Consider the following 20,288-nt stretch of genomic DNA (forward strand, 5'->3'; position numbering starts at 1 on the left):
TAGTGTCTGGGTAAGTCACCTCCCGAACCTCGGTTTCTTCTTTTAAAAAATGAGGATTGGTAGTCGCGATGCAATGAGATAGAATGGGCTCATTCAAGTTTATAGCCAGTCCTTGCCACGAGGACAAGTATCTGATGGACGGTCACCATCATTCCCCACAACTCTGTCGCTGGGGGCTTGGTGGGAGATTACTTTAGCCAGAGTCTAGACCCAGGGATTATCCTGAGACCAGGAGGCTCATCAGTTTCATAGCGACGTTCCCTTCTTGCTGATTAGCCACGGAGCTATGGCTCAGCAACAGAATCTTGCCCTTGGGGGAATCCTGAAAATGAGAGCATAAAAAATAATGGTCTTCCAAGGTGGGATCCCACAGGACCCAGGTTTTTTATCCTTCCTTTGCCAGACCCACAAGAAGGAGGGAGGGCGCCTTGGGTAAGGAGGAATTTCCGGAGGGGAGGCGGGGAAGGCTCTGGCAGCTTTTCCTTTCTCCTCTGTCTGGTGGTGCTGTGCATGGAATTCTTTATATTTGGCATGTGCGATGACCCCTGTCTGGACTTCACACTTGGGGGCCTGGGAGCCAGGGCAGCCCTGCGCCTGGGCAGCCTCCTTCATCTGCTTCTCCAGGTGCAGGCCCGAGAATGTGCTGATGGAGTTGAGTTTTCATAATAGTCATAATTCCAGTGGCCTACTGTTGTTTTGATTCTGCAGATGAAGACTAGATGACCTCACTGTAAAATCTAGGGACTGGGGGAATGGAAGGAGGAGAGAAGCAGCTGTTGCCACAGGAAATCACCCTCTTCGTGGGGCACCCAGCTCCTTGGGAGTCTGTGAGGGTGGGCTGGATTCCTAATGGCAGTTGCCCTCTTTCCAGATCTTTCTTTGTGTGCCCAGAGCTTGGAACTGAGCTGCACATCCACTGATCACAAAAAAAAAATAGGTAGGTTACTTCCAAGACTAAAGCCTTGGTCTGAGGCTCTGGAGAGACATTACAGCAGATAAGGCGCTTACCTTGCACATGTGCAACTTGGGTTTAACCCCTGGCACGCTGAGCCCACCAGGAGTGATCCCCAAGTACAGGCAAGTATGGCCCCTAAACAAAACAAACAAGAAAAAACCCTGGCCTATGAAATTTCCATCTAACTTGCTCTGTTTAGTACACCCTCATCCCACCCCTGGTGTCCACTCCAACCTTGTGATTTCTCTCCTTTTTCTTGTTGTTATTCACACCGATATTCTGGAACTCTGTCTCTGGTCACTCCATTCCTCATCCCTTCCAAAGCCAGCTCAGAGCTATTTGCCATTCTGAGTCCACGTGGGGCGTTAATACCTCCTTCCTGCCTTCCCTGAGTAAAAATTCAAGAGATATGTACTAAGCTTTCTAATACTGGGTGGATACTTACGTCAAACCCTGAAGAACTTCATAGTGTAATTTTAGGTAGCAGCTGCAGGTTGGGGGTGGTAGGGGTGGGAATTTGGGGACAGGGGCATTGTCCCTGGGACTGGTTAAATCACGGCATTTTGAGAGCTCCATTTTCATCTGCACACAATATTATTCGTATCTGGTGTGGCAGGGGTGGGGGTTGGGAGAGAACTACAAATTTCTCTAAGCTAATCTTCGACCCAATTCCTAAACCCTTGGCCCATTACACCACAGAATAAAGTCTTGGAGTTAAAGGAATCCCAAACAGATGTCTGTAGATTTAAGAAAATACAAACAAAAACAGCGCTAACAGCACTATTACTATACAGCCCACATATTGACGTCGTTTTAAAAATAGACTCGATGGCTTTGGCTTGACTTGTTCACTCCTTACCCCATTTCCTGTTGGTCTCATACCCACCAGGCTTTCTTTTTGGTGATTGGCATCTTTCCCTTCCACAGCCAAACCCAACCCAAACACCTCTCTCAGAAATACCAACAGCCCCGAAACACCTACTGGTTTCACGGGCGTTTCCAGATGTGGAAATAAGAGGGTGTTGGATGGGCCACACGTCCACACTCCACTGCATCTGGTCCAGAGATAAGGCCTGTTCCTCACAGACTGCGGTGGGAGGCCGGCTGTTGGAGACAGGCTGTTGGCTGCCAGGGTTTCACAGGAAACTTTGAGAAGGGAACTGGGGACTGTGGCTTCCTAAAGCCTCCTGGCCGGGTTCATTTGCTTTGTTTCTGAAACACACTGATCGCTATCCAAATGGGCCTCGCTCATGTTCAGAGCTGCGTGCTGAAACTTCATTAGCTCTTTTCAAAGCCCTTTTCCTATTGGTATAGAAGTTCCTCTTCACACTGCCAGTTTCCCTGAAAGGTTTGTCAGCTGCTCCTGATAGAATCACTTCAAATTAAAATGCTTCATTCCAGGGGATATTTTATTTACAGCCAAGCAACTGTAACTAGTGCTTCTCCCCCTACCAGGCTGCGGTGACTATAGATCTTTGATTCTGCTGAATGACTCTGCCAAAGGGTTTCAATTGGCTTCTATACTAGCGAATTGCCCAATTCAAAACAAATGCCCTCCGTGGCGTGTTCCTTCCCTCCCCCTCCCCTGTTGCTGTGACCCACCCCACCTCCCCCAACCCACTCTTCGTCTGCTTTCGACCTCTGCCCCATGAAATCACTAGTTTGTCTCCCTGAACTAGTGATTTCAGGTGGTTTGCAAGACATCTGGTGAATGGAGGAGCTGGAGCTGGAGTACAGAGGGTAAGATGCTTACCTTGCACATAGCCCACCTGGGTTCACTCACTGGCACGCTCAATCAGGAGTGATCCCTGAGTACAGCACCAGGAGTAAGCCCTGAGCACTGCTGGGTGTGCCCCCCCCCCACCAAAATACAAAAATCTGGTGAACTGAGTGAAGGGAATGGTTCTTTCTATAGTCTCAAGTAGCCTCACCATGTAACCTTCCCAAGACCCAAAAGCCAGTGTGTACTGCTGCATTTTTTTCTTTCACTTTTTGTTTTGGGGTCCATACCAGTCAGTGCTCAGGGCTTACTCCTAGCTCTGTGCTCAGGGGTCACTTCTGGTGGGGCTCTGGGGACCCTATGGAGTATCGTGCATCCAACCTAGGTTGGCTGTATGCACGGCAGTTGCCTTAACTGCAGTATCTGTTTCCTTTTGAAAATCAGAACGTTAGAGCTAAAAGAGCCGCCTTGACAAGGGCTCTGCTGAAACTGCCTCTCTGCCCTCTTGGCTTCCAGTTTAGAAGCTGCACGTGGGCTGACAGCCGCTGTAACCCCTGTCCTCAAGGAACTCCCAGTCTGTCAGGGGGAACGGTGGCGGGTGTCACCCACGGGCTCCGAGAATCGGCAAGAACAAAGCATGCCAGGACAACCCAAAGGAAGGAAGTATTACTTCTGCTCAGAGGGGAGGGGAGAGGCAAGGCTGCTGGGAGGAGGTGATATTTGAGCTGGGGCAGAGGGCAAAGCTGGTCGCACAGCAAGGAGAAGCGAGTAAAGTCTCACATGCATTTGGTGTGTTGGAGGAAGCAGATGGAAAGACCGAGGAATCGCCCGTGGACAGTAGTTTTCCAGGGAATGAACTCAGTAAAGCACATCCGGCTGTAGACAGGTTGTTTCCTCAACGTGATCCAGTAGCATTTGGCCCCAGCCTGACGCTCATGTGTGGCCTGGCCAAGTGTGTGCAACTGGGGACGTCTCCCTGGGCACCAGCGGCTTGGTATGGAGCCACCTGCCCTTAAATGGTGGTAGCTGTGGTAGCAGCCAGAGCCGGCAGCTTTGTGGAAGAGAGGAGTTCAATGGGAGCAGATTTATTTTGGTCCCATTACCAGTCGTTCTTTTCTGAGTGAGGCTTAACAAGAGACCAACTCCTAACGAACTTCTCCGACGGTCGCCCAAGTGTTTAGGGTTGACTTGAAAAGCCGAAGGAGATGAAAAGGGCGGCCGGGGGGAGCTGTGGAAATCAAAGGGCCCTTCAAAAGAAAGAGGTAGACAGTAATGGCTATAGGATTTGGAGGCTCTTTTTTCCCTCTGATTGACAGCTTGGAATTGTGCTTGAACTGTGTTGCGAAGGCTGGGGTGTTGGGGGGGTCCTCTTTAATGCCATTATCGCATAGTGCACACTGTTCCCACAGAGAAGACTGTGTTGGACAAGAAAGGAAATATTTGATGTCTGATTTGCGGGCAAGACTGACTGGCCCTAATGCATGGTAGCAGAGATGCAATAGCTTTATTTTGAAAAACAAAGCAAAAAACAGCCAACCTCCCCACTCCTTTTTTTTTAAAGAGATAAAAGTGGCCATTGGTCACTCACAGGGAAGCTTACTCAAGGCTTTCTTTCGCAAAGCCTGCTGTTTCCTTACCAACTGGGAAAACAGAACATGGCCTTCTTGTCTGGAGGGCTCAGAGCCTGGAACCTTCTCTGGGCTCACCCCCACATGACAGCGAGGGTGCCCTGGGACTGAGTTTTTGTCCATGCCATTTTGGGCCATAAGGTATCTGAAAACATTTGGAATAGAAGGGGCCTGGGGGTGCCCTGAGCTCCACCTCTCTTTATACCAATAAGAAACCCAGGATGCAGAGAGAAGAACGGCCTTGTGTATGGCCACACGGTTCTTGGAGAATGAGCCGGTCACTCCTTTGTCTTCCTTCTAGTTGCCTGCATTCCCCTTACAGAGAAGCTACAATCTCTCTCTCTCTCTCTGAAGTAGATAAGAACAGTGCATTATCCCTTTAGAAAGGTCAAGGAGTGTGTGTTTTTGCAATTCTACTGTCACTGAGGACCCCAGAGCACAGGATGATCCAGGGACTATGGACTTTGTGCATGCATGCTCTGGGGATTAAGATTAAATTAACCTGGCTACTTTCTAAGCCACTAAGCTATCTTATAGGTCCTTCTTGCCAGGGAATCACAAACAGTAGGGCTGTTGATCACTTTCGCACATGTGGCGGCACTAGGGCTTGAATTCGTGATCTGGTGCTTACCAATCAAGTGCCTAAGCCATTGAGCCATCATCTGGGTCAAGGGGACTATTTTATTTATTATTTGGAGCAGATAAGTGAGCTGCATCCATCAGTATTCAGGAACTACTTCCAGCTCTGTGCTTGGGCATGAACCCCATAGTGTCCAGGGGACCCTGTTGAACCAAGAATCACACTGGGGCCTGCCACATTGGTCTCCCTTTCCATGTTTCCAGGGCCTAGCACAGGATCTGGCCCCAGAGTGGGCACTGAATATTCCTTCCTTCCTTCCTTCCTTCCTTCCTTCCTTCCTTCCTTCCTTCCTTCCTTCCTTCCTTCCTTCCTTCCTTCCTTCCTTCCTTCCTTCCTTCCTTCCTTCCTTCCTTCCTTCCTTCCTTCCTTCCTTCCTTCCTTCCTTCCTTCCTTCCTTCCTTCCTTCCTTCCCTCCCTTCCTTCTTTCCCTCCCTACCTCCCTCTCTCCCTCTCCCTCCTCTTTCTTTCTTTCTTTCTTTCTTCTTTCTTTCTTTCTTTCTTTCTTTCTTTCTTTCTTTCTTTCTTTCTTTCTTTCTTTCTTTCTTTCTTTCTTTCTTTCTTTCTTTCTTTCCTTCTTTCTTTTTTCCTCCCTTCCTTCTTCCTTTCTTCCTTCCTTCCTTCCCTTCCTACCTGCTTCCTTCTTTCCCTCCCTCCCTACCTCCCTCTCTCCCTCTCCCTCCTTCCTTCCTTCCTTCCTTCCTTCCTTCCTTCCTTCCTTCCTTCCTTCCTTCCTTCCTTCCTTTCTTTCTTTCTTTCTTTCTTTCTTTCTTTCTTTATTCCTTCCTTCCTTCCTTTCTTCCTTCCTTCCTGCCTTCCTTCTCTCTCTTTCTTTCTCTTTCTTTCTCTCTCTTTCTTCCTTCCTCCTTTCTTCCTTCCTCCTTTCTTTCTTTCTTTCTTTCTTTCTTTCTTTCTTTCTTTCTTTCTTTCTTTCTTTCTTTCTTTCTTTCTTTCTTTCTTTCTTTCTTTCTTTCTTTCTTTCTTTCTTTCTTCTTTCTTTCTTTCCCTTTGGCCAAAACCCAAATGTTCTCAGCTTATTCCTGGCTCTGTGCTCACTCCTATGTGGCACAGGGACCGAACCTATAATGGTTATGTGCAAAGCAAGCACCATATCCACTATCTTATCTCTCCGCTCCCCCTAAATATTTCTTTAATGACCAAGGACTGAGGTATCCATAGAAACAAAGGTTGATTCTGGTTTCCTCCACTATCACAGGCTGAGGCAAGGGTGAGGGGTCAGGAGGGGGAGGCTTTGAGAAATGGGACAGCGGAATGAATTCTTTGTTACTCATTGCACGTGGTATTTCCAAGTCTTGGCTAGATCAAATCCCAAATAGCTCTCCTCTGAACTATGACAGTGAGGGGCACAGCAGGACATATAGTTCTCTTTAATTGTTTGATATTTCTATTTTTTATTGATTGAGGTTCTGTGATTCCCCGTACTGTTAATGATGCTTTCTCATGCATATAATTTCAACACCACACCTCTCACCAGTATACCTACCTCCCTCTCCCAAGGATACAAACGCCCCTTCCTTTCAGTTCCTCCCTCCACCAACTCAATTCTGTGGATTATTTCTCCCTCTGTATCACATTTGGCCCCTTTTGGTACCTTGTTGTGTATTTTTAAGTTCCACATACTATAGAGATCATTCTGTCTTTATCCCTTTCTTTTTGACTGACTTCTCCCAGCATGATTCTCTAGTTTTGAGTTGTGAAAAATTGCATGGTTTTCTTAGAGCTGTGTAGTATTCCATTATACATGTAGAGTACCACAACATTTTCTTCACTTGGTTTTAAATTGAATCACTATGAGATAACCAGTTACAAGGTTGCTCATGATTGGGTTTCATTCATACAATGTCAGGATTAGAGTATTTGAAGACTTTCACTAATGGTTCTATTACAAAGCCAGATTTGAAAGCCAAAGACCTCAATAGAAGGTGATGATGTGTTCATTCCTTGTTCTCAGCTACTTTTTAGGGGTTTCTAAAAAGTCCTTTAAACCAGAGCTCTTAGGATTTCCTCTAGCTCTGTAATGGCTCAAACCATTACAGATTATTATTACAAACTATTATAGATATCAAGAGAGTAATGTTTATCTCATTTCAAATCTTTCCTTCAGTCTAAACTAGGTTTGAGTTGATCTCAAGAATGTCAATAAGGGGGCTGGAATGATTCTATGGTGGGTGCTTTCCTTGCATGCAGTCAACCTGGGTTCAATTCCTGGCACCCCAGAACACCATGAGTAATTCCTGAGTGCAGACACAGGAATACTGAGCATTGCAGGATGCAGCTCCCAAAACAAAACAAAACAAAACAAAATGTCAGTAAGGGGTAAGGTTAGGGAGGTACTTTAAAGAGCCTGAGTTTGATCCTTGGTATCACACGACACCCCAGTGACCACCAGCACCACTGAACTTGAGCACCATATTCTATTGCCTGCCAAAGTATTGTTAATGATGGCCCTGGGGTTCCCATGCACTTCTGGGGGTGCTTTCTTTTCCCTGCAGAATGTAGTGAATGGCACAGACTTTTCTGGTTGAAGCCATTCTCTCATGTTGCCTTATTATTATTATTTTTTTTGTTTTTTGGGGTCACACCCGGCAATGCACAGGGGTTATTTCTGGCTCATGCACTCAGGAATTACTCCTGGCGGTGCTCGGGGGACGAAGTGGGATGCTGGGAATCGAACCCGGGTCAGCCGCGTGCAAGGCAAACGCCCTACCCACTGTGCTATTGATCCAGCCCCTCTTGTTGCCTTATGAGACTACCAAGCACTCATGAGTTTGTGTTTGACTTTGTTAGCTTCTCCTCTGGTTCTCACGCACAGATTTCAGATTTTCACATATACTGAAAAAAAAAGAGCTTCCAAAAAGCATTGAGAGCAGTATGGCCTGGGCAAGTTTATGGCGGCTGTCTGCTGAGAGGTTGTATTTATTGCTTGCCTCCATTCATTCTTTTGTTCGATCTGAACGTGCGGTGGACACGTGGTGGAAGTTAATCTTTGACTTTGGGGCTTTTGAGGTTTGGAGCCCAGAGAAAGAGCTGTTGGAGGAAGAGGGCCTGTGTTTACAGAACCCTGAGGCAGCCTGTCAGTGCCTTCTGCGTGGTCGAACAGGCCATTGGAGTGGAAAAAAAAACAACAGAAGGAAAAACCAATCGAACCCAACTGCCTGTGGAACTGATAGGTTATTTGATTGACTGAACTGGGAGTCTCTCTGGAAGGCTGAACCCTAATGCTGTAACCTGGGAGGTCAGACCACTGACCCATGCCAAAGGCATTGGCTTAGCAGTTATTGGAGTAGGTCCGTTCAAACCCGTAGAGCCGGATATGAGTCAAAACATCAAGTGTACCCACAGGCCTGGATCTATCTTCTCCCTTATCCTGTGATTTTCCTTCAAATATCTGAGGCAACAATACTCCTGACCCCTACAATTTCCACTTGAGTAAGTAGAGTGGAAAGTTTAGCTCCGAAATTTGACACTAGCTTCTTTTTTGTTGGGAAAGGGGTGTTGGGCCATACTGAGCATTGTTCAAGATTTGCTCCTGGCTCTGCACTTAGGGATCACTCCAGGTGGAGCTCCGGGGACCCCATGTGGTGACAGGCATGGAACTGGGGTCAGCAGCATGCTGGGCAAGTGCCTTACCTCTGTACTAGCACTCTGTTCCTTGGTGCCTCAAAGCTTGTCTCGACATACCTACTTCTTACCTGCCCGACTGCTTAATCTACACCCTCCAATGAGCATTATCATTTCTGTTATGGCATTTCCCTGAAATATGACCTTGGCAGGCTTCTAGAGAACTTCCCTTGCACCCCTAATTCCTTTCCCTATTGTACAAGGTGAGGAAGGTGTGTATGTGTGTATGTGACTTTAAATACTGACCTGGCTGTATTCAAATAAGGAAAGGTATGTTGTGCTGTAGAAGTCAAGGTATCCATACTTAACTTTGGCTTGATTTAGTTTGCTTTTGGGGCTACAACAAGTGGTACTTAGGGTTCTGTACTCAGGGATCATTTCTGGTGGTTCTCTGGGGACCACATGGGGTGTTAGAACTCAAACCCAGGTTGGCCAGGAGCAAGACAAGCACCCTGCCCACTGTGCAATTTCTCTGCAACAGCCCCCTCCCCCCACATTTTGCACGATTTTAGATTACCTGTGTCATTTTTCCTGTAAATTGCTCTGTTGAAAAGTGAAATTCAAGCTGAAAGAACAGAAGCACAAACTTAACACATCTTTGCACCTGTTATTAGGTAGGTGTGTGTGTGAGTGTGTGAGTGTGTGTGTGTGTGTGTGTGTGTAAAATTTGGCTGGTTTCTTTGTGGCTACGTTAAGATATGCATCCTTAACTTACTCAAATGTGTGAGAATCCTTGTTTGGCCTTTCTCTGTTGTGCCCTACAAAGGAACTGCCCTATGCAGGCTGCCTAGGGTCAGAGGTGAGTGGGAGGAACCCCAGTGATAGCCTTGTGGCCTGGAGTCCATTTCCTGCTATGCAGTTGACTCTGTGACTTGGGCCAGCTATTGCCTTCCTCTAGGTCTCAGTTTCCTGGGGGGAGGCGGTGGGGTGGGATGCAAAGGTTCACTGCACAGTTGACCTTTGGCTATCCTAATAACTTCAAGAGAAATGGCTGCATCCACAGTAAACCTTGGTCTCAACTTCAAGCCTCAAAAGCAAACAAAACTACCTCGAAGGCAACTGACACATTCACCAAATGGTAGATTTCACCTTGGGATGGTGTCCTCAGCTAGTTCCTACAGAAGCGAATTCTTCCTCAGTTCTGCCTGGTTCTGCACACAGGCTGACCACACAAGGCCTTTCCACTTTAGTACCAACTGTGTAGTTCAAACTTCTGATTGTGTTCCCTGAAAATTTGTGGGATTTTTTTTTCTAGAACACTAGAACTACTGCTACTATAAAGAGCATCAGCCAATAACTATAGTGTGTACCCAGCACTGTGCTGTGTACCTTAGGAACATTTTCTGTTTTTAAAATTTCATTAAAGTGGGGGTGTATACCGGGGAAATTGGTGGTGGGGAATGTGCACTGGTGGAGGGATGGGTGTTTGATTATTGTGTGATTGTAACCCAAACATGAAAGCTTGTAACTACCTCACAGTGATTCAATAAATTTTTTTTAAAAATAAATAAAATAAAATTTTATTAGAGCATCATGATTTACAAAGCTATTCACAGTTGAGTTTTAGACATACAATATTGCAGCACCAGTCCCACTCCCAATGCCAACCTCTCCCACCAATGTTCCCAGATTATTCCCTCCCATATAACACCCCCTGCCCCCACCCCAGCCTGCCCCCTTGACAGGCACCTTTCTAAGTTCTGTTCTTAAAGTTTGCGTCTCTTGATGTCAGTGTTGTCGACTTATTTTCTTTTTTATTACTTCTGAAAACTTATGGAATGGGCCTCATCATTCTGTCACTGTATCACTGTCATCCCGTTGCTCATCGATTTGCTCAAGTGGGCACCAGTAATGTCTCCATTGTGCGACTTGTTGTTACTGTGTTTGGCATATTGAATACTCCACGGATAGCTTGCCAGGCTCTGCCTTGTGGGCGGAATACTCTTGTTAGCTTGCTGGGCTCTCCGAGAGGGGCCTCATCATTACCATCATAATAGTTATTCTCTTTTATGGAGAGGAGGGATGGTGTGTTTTATATAATTTATTTTTTTGGCGGAGGGGCAGCACCCAATGGTGCTTAGAAGCTACTCCTGACTATGCTTAGGGATCAATCACTCCTGGTAGTCCTCGGAGGAACATTATGCAGTACCGTGGATCAAACCAGGGATGACTACATGCAAGCCAAATACCTTATCCCCAGTACTGTTATTTCTCTGGCCTAAGGAATGGTGCACTGAAGGTAACACATAGTCAATACGTTGTGGGTCAATTTTAGAACCGAGAACTCTCTGATTCAAATATGACGCTCTTTTTTTTTTCTTATTTTGCTTTTTGGGTCACACCTGGGAATGCACAGGGGTTACTCCTGGCTCTGCACTCAGGAATTACCCTGTATGCGAATAAGAAGTGTATGTGAATAAGAAGTGCAAGAGTGGCCATATAGAAGCAGTTCTTCATATGTTGGTCACTTTCTTTGTGCTCACCTTCTGCACACCCATCCTTCCTGCTTCCTTGGCTTCTCTCCAATTCTTTTTTCTTTCTTTTTGGGTCATATCCAGCAATGCACAGGGGTTACTCCTGGCTCTGCACTCAGGAATCACCCCTGGCAGTGCTCAGAGTACCACATGGGATGCTGGAAATTGAACCCAGGTCGGCTGCATGCAAGGCAAACTCCCTACCTGCTGTACTATTGCTCCAGCCCCTCAAATCTGAAGCTCTTAATGACAATCCTGTAGAGTGCTCTTTGCATCACCTGGTGGAACTGTGATATGATAGTAATAGTAGTAACAATAACCACGTCAGAAGTCATTTTTCTTGGGTCTCTACCCTGTTTCCTAAAGACATCGAGGCTCAGAGGGATGTGGTCATTTGCTGAAGACCACATACAATCTAAACTGAAATGAATCCAAGCCTTGAAAGCACTCCAAAAACCTGTGCTGTTTTCCTCCTACACTGTGTTGCCTTGGGGATTTGAGCCAGTCTTAAAGGACATTGCGTTTGCTTTCTGTTCTTTGCTCCCAGGAATCTTGCTTCTCCTCTTCTGAATAGTCTTCGAAATGGAGCCTATCAGAATTGGTCAATTCCAGGTCCAGACAAGTAAAACAGCTGCATCCACACCCCCTAGAGCCCCTGAGAGGCATGGCAGTACTTCCTGACAATTATAGGTCCAAAGGGGCAGGGGGGCGGCACAAAGAAGTAAATCAAATTAGTCTCCAAAAGAACCAAGTCAAAGGAGGAACAAAGGAAGTAAGGAAAAATTCTTTTCCTCTTCTCTAACCCTCCTCCGCCAAAGTCTACAGTGCATAATCCTTGCTTTTCACTGCTCCCACTGCTGTCTAGGGGCCTCTAATATTTCATTGTTTAGCCAGCTTGCTCTGCCTGTCCCTTGGTTTCCGCAACTGCTTCCTCAGTTTCCCTAGACTTGGAAATGTGTAGCTTTTGGCCTTACTAATGGACGATTGCCACCAAGTGGTATATAACGGGAACTGCATGGCTTAAAAAAAAAATCTCCCCGCGGGCGCCCCCCATCCCCTCCCACACCCGGGTCTAGCTTTCTCCTCCACCCCCCTTCTTTCCACTTTCTAAAGGCAAATCTCATCCATTCCTCTAGCCTAGTTAAGGGATTAACCATACCCTTTCTTCTCTTTCTCTCTCTGAGTCTTTTGTCAGGTTTGCTCCTCATTAGCTCTTAGACACGAAGCTGAGCAGGAGAAGTAAGTAAAGGCGCGGTAACAGAAAAATCACTTAGGGATTTCAGTCCCCACCCAGGCCCCTCCCCTCCATTCCCCACTACCCTAACTATTGTCCCCAGCTTGCCGAGAAACTCAGGGAGATTTTGATGGGGTTAGATTCATTCAGAACATTCCTGTTCTCCTTTGGTATTGATGACTCTGGACTGATTACTTTCATAGAGCAGTGGGAATTGTGGGTCCTACAAGGGACTAATACAAAAGACAATTCACAACGGATTATGTACAAATAGCCCATCAACAAAGGGGCGGGGGGGGGGCAGGAGATCAACTTCAGGAGTACTCAATGAACTGTAAATTCAACCTAACAATGGAAATTGGTTTTCATATAAAATTGGCTGAGAAATGTTAAAATCAAAGTTCCCAGGGTTGAAGAGGAGGTTATGTCTAAGGATCTCACTGGACTTACTTTTTTTCTTTGCAGGGGTGAGGGCTGGGTTCTTGGGCTACAGCCACTTGTGCTCAGGGCTTACTCCTGGCTCTGTGCTCAGGGATCATTCCTGATGGTGCTCAGAGGACCATAGACAGTGCTGCGGATTGAACTAGAGTCAACTGTGTGTAAAGCAAGTGCCTATACCTGTGTACTGTCTCTCCAGACCCTGATGCATTATTTATAATAAAACATCACAAGACTCTGAGTGTCTATGAGGTGCTATTTAAAGTATAACCACAGATTAGTATTTAGCAATGTGAAAAACTGTATGGGGCCTGAGAAATAATATGGCAGAGCATTTGCCTTGTGCACGGCCAATCTGGGTTCAATCCCTGGCAACTCATATGGTCCCCCAAGCTGCTAGAAGTCATTTCTTTTTTTTTTTTTTTTTTTTGCTTTTTGGGTCACACCTGGCGATGCTCAGGAATTACTCCTGGCTCTGCACTCAGGAATTACTCCTGGCGGTGCTCAGGGGAACCATATGGGACGCTGGGGATCGAACCCGGGTCGGCCGCATGCAAGTCAAACGCCCTACCCACTGTGCTATTGCTCCAGCCCTAGAAGTCATTTCTGAGTGCAAAACCAGAAGTAAATAGTGAGCACTGCTGGGTAGAACCGCCAAACCAAAAAAAAAAAAGAAATAAAAACCCTGTTCTTTACTAGAAATATTTACAGATTTGTATGATAGAAAAATATGTATAGCATAACAATTTTAAAAAAAAGCCTCTGAGTGCAAAACTAATCATATTCTCCTTCTGTCAAAATATTCCAGTTTTTCAAAAAGAATAAAATGCACAGAAAAGGTGGGCATTAATTATACCGCATAAGCAGAGAACATCTCTAAGACAATAGATTATTGGTGATCACTTTACTTGTTTTCTCTCTCTGTCTCTCTATTTCTTTATCCTTTTTGGTATTGTCCATGTTTTTCATTAAAAATGTATTTAACATATTTTTTTGCTTTTTGGGTCACACCCAGCAACACTCAGGGGTTACTCCTGGCTCTGCTCTCATGAATTACTCCTGGTGGTGCTCGGGGGACCATATAGGATGCTGGGAATCGAACCCGGGTCAGCTGTGTGCAAAGCAAATGCCCTACCTTCTGTGCTATTGCTCCAGCCCCAGTATGTTTAATTTTATCATCAGAAAATGAACTATAAAGCTTCCATTTTTTCCAAAAACCTATTTGGGGCACCATGATTTACAAACTGTCCTTAGTAAGGTTTCATACAGGAACTTTTTGCACATCATACTTTCCACCCACATGTCCACTCTCCTCTACCATTGCCCAAGAGTTTCTTACACACTCCCTCCACCCTGTGGCAAGGTTCCTACTGGAGACACTTTCTCAGTTTCTGTTGCTTTGAGCATTTGTTATTCCCCTGTACTGTTTCTTCATAACCCACGTATAGGAGAGATCATTCTGTGTCTGCCCTTCATCTGATGGACTTCACTCAGCAAGATCCTCTCCACTTTCATTCACGTGGCAATGAATTTCATGAGTTCACTTTTTCTGACAGCTGAGTAGTATTTCCCTGTGTATATGTACTACGGTTTCTGTATCCAGTCAATGAAGCTTGTAGAGGTTTACCATTTTGTCTCACCAGCCTGGTAAAGGCAAGTCCAATTATCTGCACTATTCAGATCAGTAGCCTGAGTGGAAACAACTCCCAGTAGGAAAAGTGACTCATCTCACTTTTCGGTAGCAAAGACAGGACTCAAAGGCAGGCATCCTGACCATCTCCCAGTCTAAGCTTTGTTGAATCCCTGCACAGTATCCAGTGTGTCATTGTATACACATATCTCCTCAGCCAGAGCTTCCTTTGGTCTTGTTAGCACTAGATTGCCTTCCTTCAGTCCCTTATCTCATGTCTTAGTTTGGGGGAGATATGCTGGTGTGGGTGAGACTCCATGGCTTGCAAAGATCCTAGGGAAGACAACAACAGACTGAGTTTAGGGGGAGCCGGCGGGGAGTGTGGAAGACCTATGATTCCCTCTTGCTGCCAATCCTGGTCATCTCTACTAAGGAACGTGCAAGTATATTTATGAAACGTTGTTTTCAGAAACTGCTGGTTGTTCAGTAAGGCATAAAATAGCCAGTATAAGATAGTTATTTGCTCGACAAAATCATTTTCGCAGCCCAGCTTCAGTGTCAGAGCAGTTACTGCTTTTTGTTTCCTAAGAGATGTGACACAGTAGATTAACCATTGATGTCAAAATGCAGAGGTTCCCATAGCGCTGCCAGCAACTTTGTTTTATTATTTTTTTCCCCAAACATTTGGCCATTTCCTCCGCCAGATCAAGTCATCCACCCACTCAGATGGCAGGAAGACCACTAACCTTGGAAGTGTGTCTGTGAGTTGGGCAAAGTGAGCTAACAACTGGTCCATTGTAAGTTAGCCCATGGGTCTGGTTGGTCTCCGTCCCATCCCAGGGGCTCAACGGAAGGGGAAGCAACAGATGCTGGAATTTTCACTCTAGTTGCTGAGGTGAGAAAAACACACACGAAGGAAAGAACCAGCCAGAAAAGACAGCATAGACTGGCTCCTCAGAGGACATTGAGCCTTCCAAGAAGGGCGCTGACCCACTACTGAAAGTTGCCGGTTCGGGCAGGAACTCAGGAACCAACTCTGGCCTGAACCCGAGACCCCGTGGAGAACAGAATCAACTCCGTGGGTCTGAGAACACAACAGGCACTGGCAGTGGGAGCCAACAGTGAGGTCCTGCTCAAACCCTTCTGGCTTCCTGCCTGCAACTGAGGCGCCTACTTCCAGGAACTCTCGCCCGGGCCTCAGCAGGAGGCCTCCCCAGCCCTCCCATACCTAATCTGCCGGCTGCTGCAGTTGGCACTTCCCTGGCCTAGGTCTGGGACCTTCATCCTTTCCGTGGGGGAGAAGGACATGTTCTTGTCAGAGAAATGCCCCAACAGCTGTACTTGTCTCCTTCTGCTGGTTTTCCCAGAACCGCCCTGAGGTATTCGCTGAAATGATTCAGAGAAAACGATTATCGATTGATTCCATTAGAAAGTTAGTCCATGTGCTGTTCAGGCTGGACTTATCCTAGAAAGGAGGCTTAGAGGGACTAGACCAGTGCCATAGTTCCCGACCGTCCCTGCCATAGTTGCTACAAATGGAAGGAGTTGAGAGTAAAAGGGAGCAGGCCACCCCTCCGTCCCCACCCAGCTGTCAAAAATGGAGGCCAAATGAAAAGAGTCTCATGCATATTTGCTGTTACTCAACTGCTCGCTGCTGTTTCACGCCCTCATTTGCCCCACTCCTGCCCAATAAGATGTCATGACAGCAATGCTCGTCTCTTCTGAGGAGTGCTAGGACAAAAACCTTTCTAGCACTTGTGGGGATGTAAAAGTGTTTTCCAAAGAAGGGTATCTCTGGCCCATGCATGGGTAGAGAGATTAGCTTTCAGCCATTTTTTTTTCTCTATGGTCCTTCATTTGTCTTGGCTCTTGGAGTCCAGGTTATCAACGATCTGAGATTCTTTCACTTGACTCCACCGAGTCTAGTTATTTGACCTCTGTCAAGTGGCACCTCCCTTCTGATCTCAGTGTTTTTATCTGTGAAATAAGAGAGAGTTGAGTCAGATGATCTCTGTGATCCTTTCCAGCTCAGACAGTTTATCTGTGAGTTTTGATTTGCCCTCCTTTGCACCAGACTGTAGTTATTTCCCCAAGAGTTCCCCTTGCTCTTGTCTCTTATTTGTATTCTTAGAAACTCAACTCTTTCTTCTCTGGCTCCTACCAAGATTGATCTGTTTTTCCCTCTCTTTGTTTCTTTCACAGTGAGTCTTCAAGGTTTATTTTGAATGAGAGCAAGAAGAAATCTTTTTTGATGTGTGTGTGTAGGGGTGAGGGGGTGGGGCCACATTCAGGAGTGCTCAGGAACTATTCCTGGCTTTGGGCTCAGGACTGACCCTGTGGCAGTACTTAGAGAACCATATGTGTGTCAGGGGATTCAACCTAGTGTCGTAGCCTGGTTTGAGTCTTTCTAGTAGCAACCAAGTGCCTTACTTTCTATGACGTCTCTTTGGCCCAAGAAGGAATCTTGTTTGTAACTGCAATACTCAGACCATTGCCTGATACTCATCTTCCGTTGTAGGTTGGTCATTCACCCTTTCATCTGCATACCATTTATTCATTCTCTCATTCAGCCTTAACAATGGTGTGCTCACTTTGGGCCTTGGCTGGGCTGAGGAAATATATGTATAAGAATGCACTCCACAATTAGTTTTGCAAGGTTGGAGGTGATTTGTGATGAACCCTGCTGGAATCTGAACTTCTACAGACCATCCCTGTGGGAGAAACCTGCAGACTGCAGCATGTAATTAGGAATCCTGTCAGCTACCCATATGCAAAAGCATCACAAAAGATTTGTTTTCAGGTTAAATAAACATGAGATTTATCAAAGGATGCAAAGTAGGAAAGGGGCCAGGCAGAGCCTAATAGGCTGAAGAAAACACTTTGCATGCAGAGGACCCTAACACTGTGTGGCCCTCCTAGCATGGTGGGAGCAGCCCCCAGGCATTGTCAGGTGTGATGATGCCCTCACTCCCACACACACTACCACCACCACACACATACACTGTACCACTGTATCACTGTATCACTGTATCCCATTGCTCATCGATTTGCTCGAGTGGGCACCAGTAACATCTCCATTGTGAGACTTGTTGTTACTGTTTTTGGCATATCGAATTTACAATGGGTAGCTTGCCAGGCTCTCCAAGAGGGGCAGAGGAATCAAACCCAGGTCGGCTGCGTGCAAAACAAATACCTTACCCACTGTGCTATCACTCCAGCCCACACATACACACACCAAAAAAAAGAAAGAAAGAAAGAAAAAGAGAACAAGGAAATTTTCAAAAGATGTTCAAATAAGCTCTTAAGAGATATATGTGTGTTTATTCCTACATTAGACTGTTACATCTGTGTCCTGGTATTAGCAGGATGATTCTTATATCTGGATTAAATAGGTCAAATTGTGTATTAGATATTCTCTATGATGCTATTTAATTGAATCCTGACCTTTAGCCCATTTTAATCAAAGGGACACTGAGACTAAGTATAAGTGTGACCATTACTTTGATGTCTGGTTGCTTAGCTTGACGCACTGCGAAGCCCTCTTTTTAGGGAGAAGGTGAATGATGTTCAATCCTCATTTACCATGAAAAGCCATAGGACCCTATCCAGCTTCAATGCTGTCTCTGTGGTGTCCTCAGGCCTAAATCCAGTCACACCCAGCTATACCCCAATTCCATTTTCACTTCCATAGGAAACATAGATGAAGAAAGCTCTGGGTTCGAGTTCCTTGGCTCTGATTATTGGTGCTAAGAATTCCCCTATACACCTTTTTTTTTCTTTTACTTTTTGGGTCACACCTGACGATGCACAGGGGTTACTCCTGGCTCTGCACTCAAGAATTACCCCTGGCCATGCTCAGGGACTATATGGGATGCTGGGACTTGAACCCGGGTCGGTCGCGTGCAAGGCAAATGCCCTACCCGCTGTGCTATCTCTCCAGCCCCTCCCCTATACACCTTTATTCCACATCACTTGTATCCTCTGACCTCTATATCTGTCTTACCCTAAATATGTAATTAACTATCTGGATTTCTGGTTGCAGATTGGATTCTCCACCTGGTATCCTACACATTTTTTTTATTTTTTTGCTTTGGAACTTCTTAGAGTATCTACATGTATTTTTTCACCTGGGTTCATCTTCTTGATCCTTTTCCTCTTGCCTATGAGGCTCAGAAAGGGTGTCTTGCTCATGAAGAGCCCCTGTTGTAAGTCTTGCCTTAATTCTTTTTCTTTGATGCCATCCCCTCCATTGTGACAATGATCATGCTAGGCACGTACAAGCCTCCCTCCTGAGAAACTCAAGTACCAAGTGACAGCCGTGTATGAGGAGTGGCTCAATTGACAACTGATTCAAGACACTGACGAGATCTCATTATTTTTTGCTCTTGTGTTTACATCTTTCAAGTATGTTCGAAACATCAGGAAAACAATATAATTTGGTTTCCCAAATTGAGATGATAATGAAATTGCTTTATTATTTATTTAGTTTTTGTTGTTCTCATTGTTTCCTAGGCCTGTCACTGTATCTCTGTCTCTGTTTCTCTCTTTCTTTCTCTCTCTCTCTCTCTCTCTCTCTCTCACACACACACACACAAACACACACACAACTTTCTCTCTTGGAACTGCATGCAGCCTTGTAACTAATTGTGATCTCTACTTACACACTGAATCATTCCATGTCTTCTTGTCACTGTCTTTTCTGTACTCATCCATAGAAATCACATCTAATGATGAAGTCCAGGCCTGTGAAGGTTTTTTTTTTTTTGAAAGGGTCAACATAGCATATTCTTTCCATACAGATTCTGCTTTGATTTGCAGCTGTGCCTGTGTCTGTCCTTGGCTGTTGAGGACTGCTGTTGTCTTTGCCTATGAAGAGACAGCCCATCTACCACAATGGCAATTCAAACTAGTCAGTGCAGTGTGATTTGGTCTAGCAGAAGAACACAGTGCACATGATAGCCAGCGCATCTGGACAAAAGCTGAGCATCACCCTTAACCCAATATATGAATATGAGGCTATGTTCAAATATGGAGAAGCTCATATGTGGAAAGATGTCTTTAAAGAACAGAAAGGACTATGAGGAATCAAATAGAGGACTGATTTGACTCTCAGCTAGTTTTCACCAATTCAGCTGCCATATTTAAATCCTATTTCTCCAGGCTCGAATGACAGAGTGCTCTTTGTCTCCTTTTGTTCCTTGGTGGTTAAGTCTTCCTTCTCCACAGGAAGTGGGATTTTTCAAAACCTTAAAAATCTACTTTTGGGGGCTGGATCAATAGCACAGCAGGCGTTTGCCTTGCATGCAGCTCACCCAAGTTCAATTCCCAGCATCCCATATAGTCCCCTGAGCACTGCCAGGGGTAATTCCTGAGTGCAGAGCCAGGAGTAACCCATGAGTATCGCCAAATGTGACCCAAAAAGCAAAAAAAAAAATCTACTTTTTCCTTTCTTTTTCTCTGCATTTATTTCAAGATTTCATTGACTATCCCCATATTGAGGATAGCCTTTATTGTGATCTCTGGCTCAGAGCTGTATCACAACTTTCAATTCAAAGGCCTCATACAGATTTCATATGTGAGTGTCTCCTACCTTCCGATTCCACCAGTCTAAAACCAAAGTTATCATCATAACACTTTCTGATAATGAGGTGCTGTTTTGTTCCAGATAGAAATATTAATATAATCTTGGATTAATCCATCACTATTATTTCTACTGTCTGAATGAATATCTGATTAATTGGTTGCATTTCTTAATTTTTTTGAGGATCTGAAAATTTGAGTTTAACACCATAAGTAAACTTCATAAACTCTATAAACAAATGGTTGGGTTCAAATTGTCACTCAGACTTCTTTGAGTAGCTTGGTACTGAGTAAAATGGTACTGAGTAAAATTGCTAGGTTGGCACTGAGTAAAATGGTTCTTTATGCCT

General features: G+C 45.4%; 1 protein-coding gene across 3 annotated transcripts in view; it reads left to right on the forward strand.

Annotated features, from left to right (window-relative positions):
• Positions 1 to 20,288, forward strand: part of HS6ST2 (heparan sulfate 6-O-sulfotransferase 2) — a 368,682-nt gene that overhangs the window by 217,313 nt on the left and 131,081 nt on the right. The window lies entirely within an intron of this gene.

The sequence above is a fragment of the Sorex araneus genome, chromosome X (genome assembly GCF_027595985.1).
Source record: "Sorex araneus isolate mSorAra2 chromosome X, mSorAra2.pri, whole genome shotgun sequence".
NCBI lineage: Eukaryota > Metazoa > Chordata > Mammalia > Eulipotyphla > Soricidae > Sorex > Sorex araneus.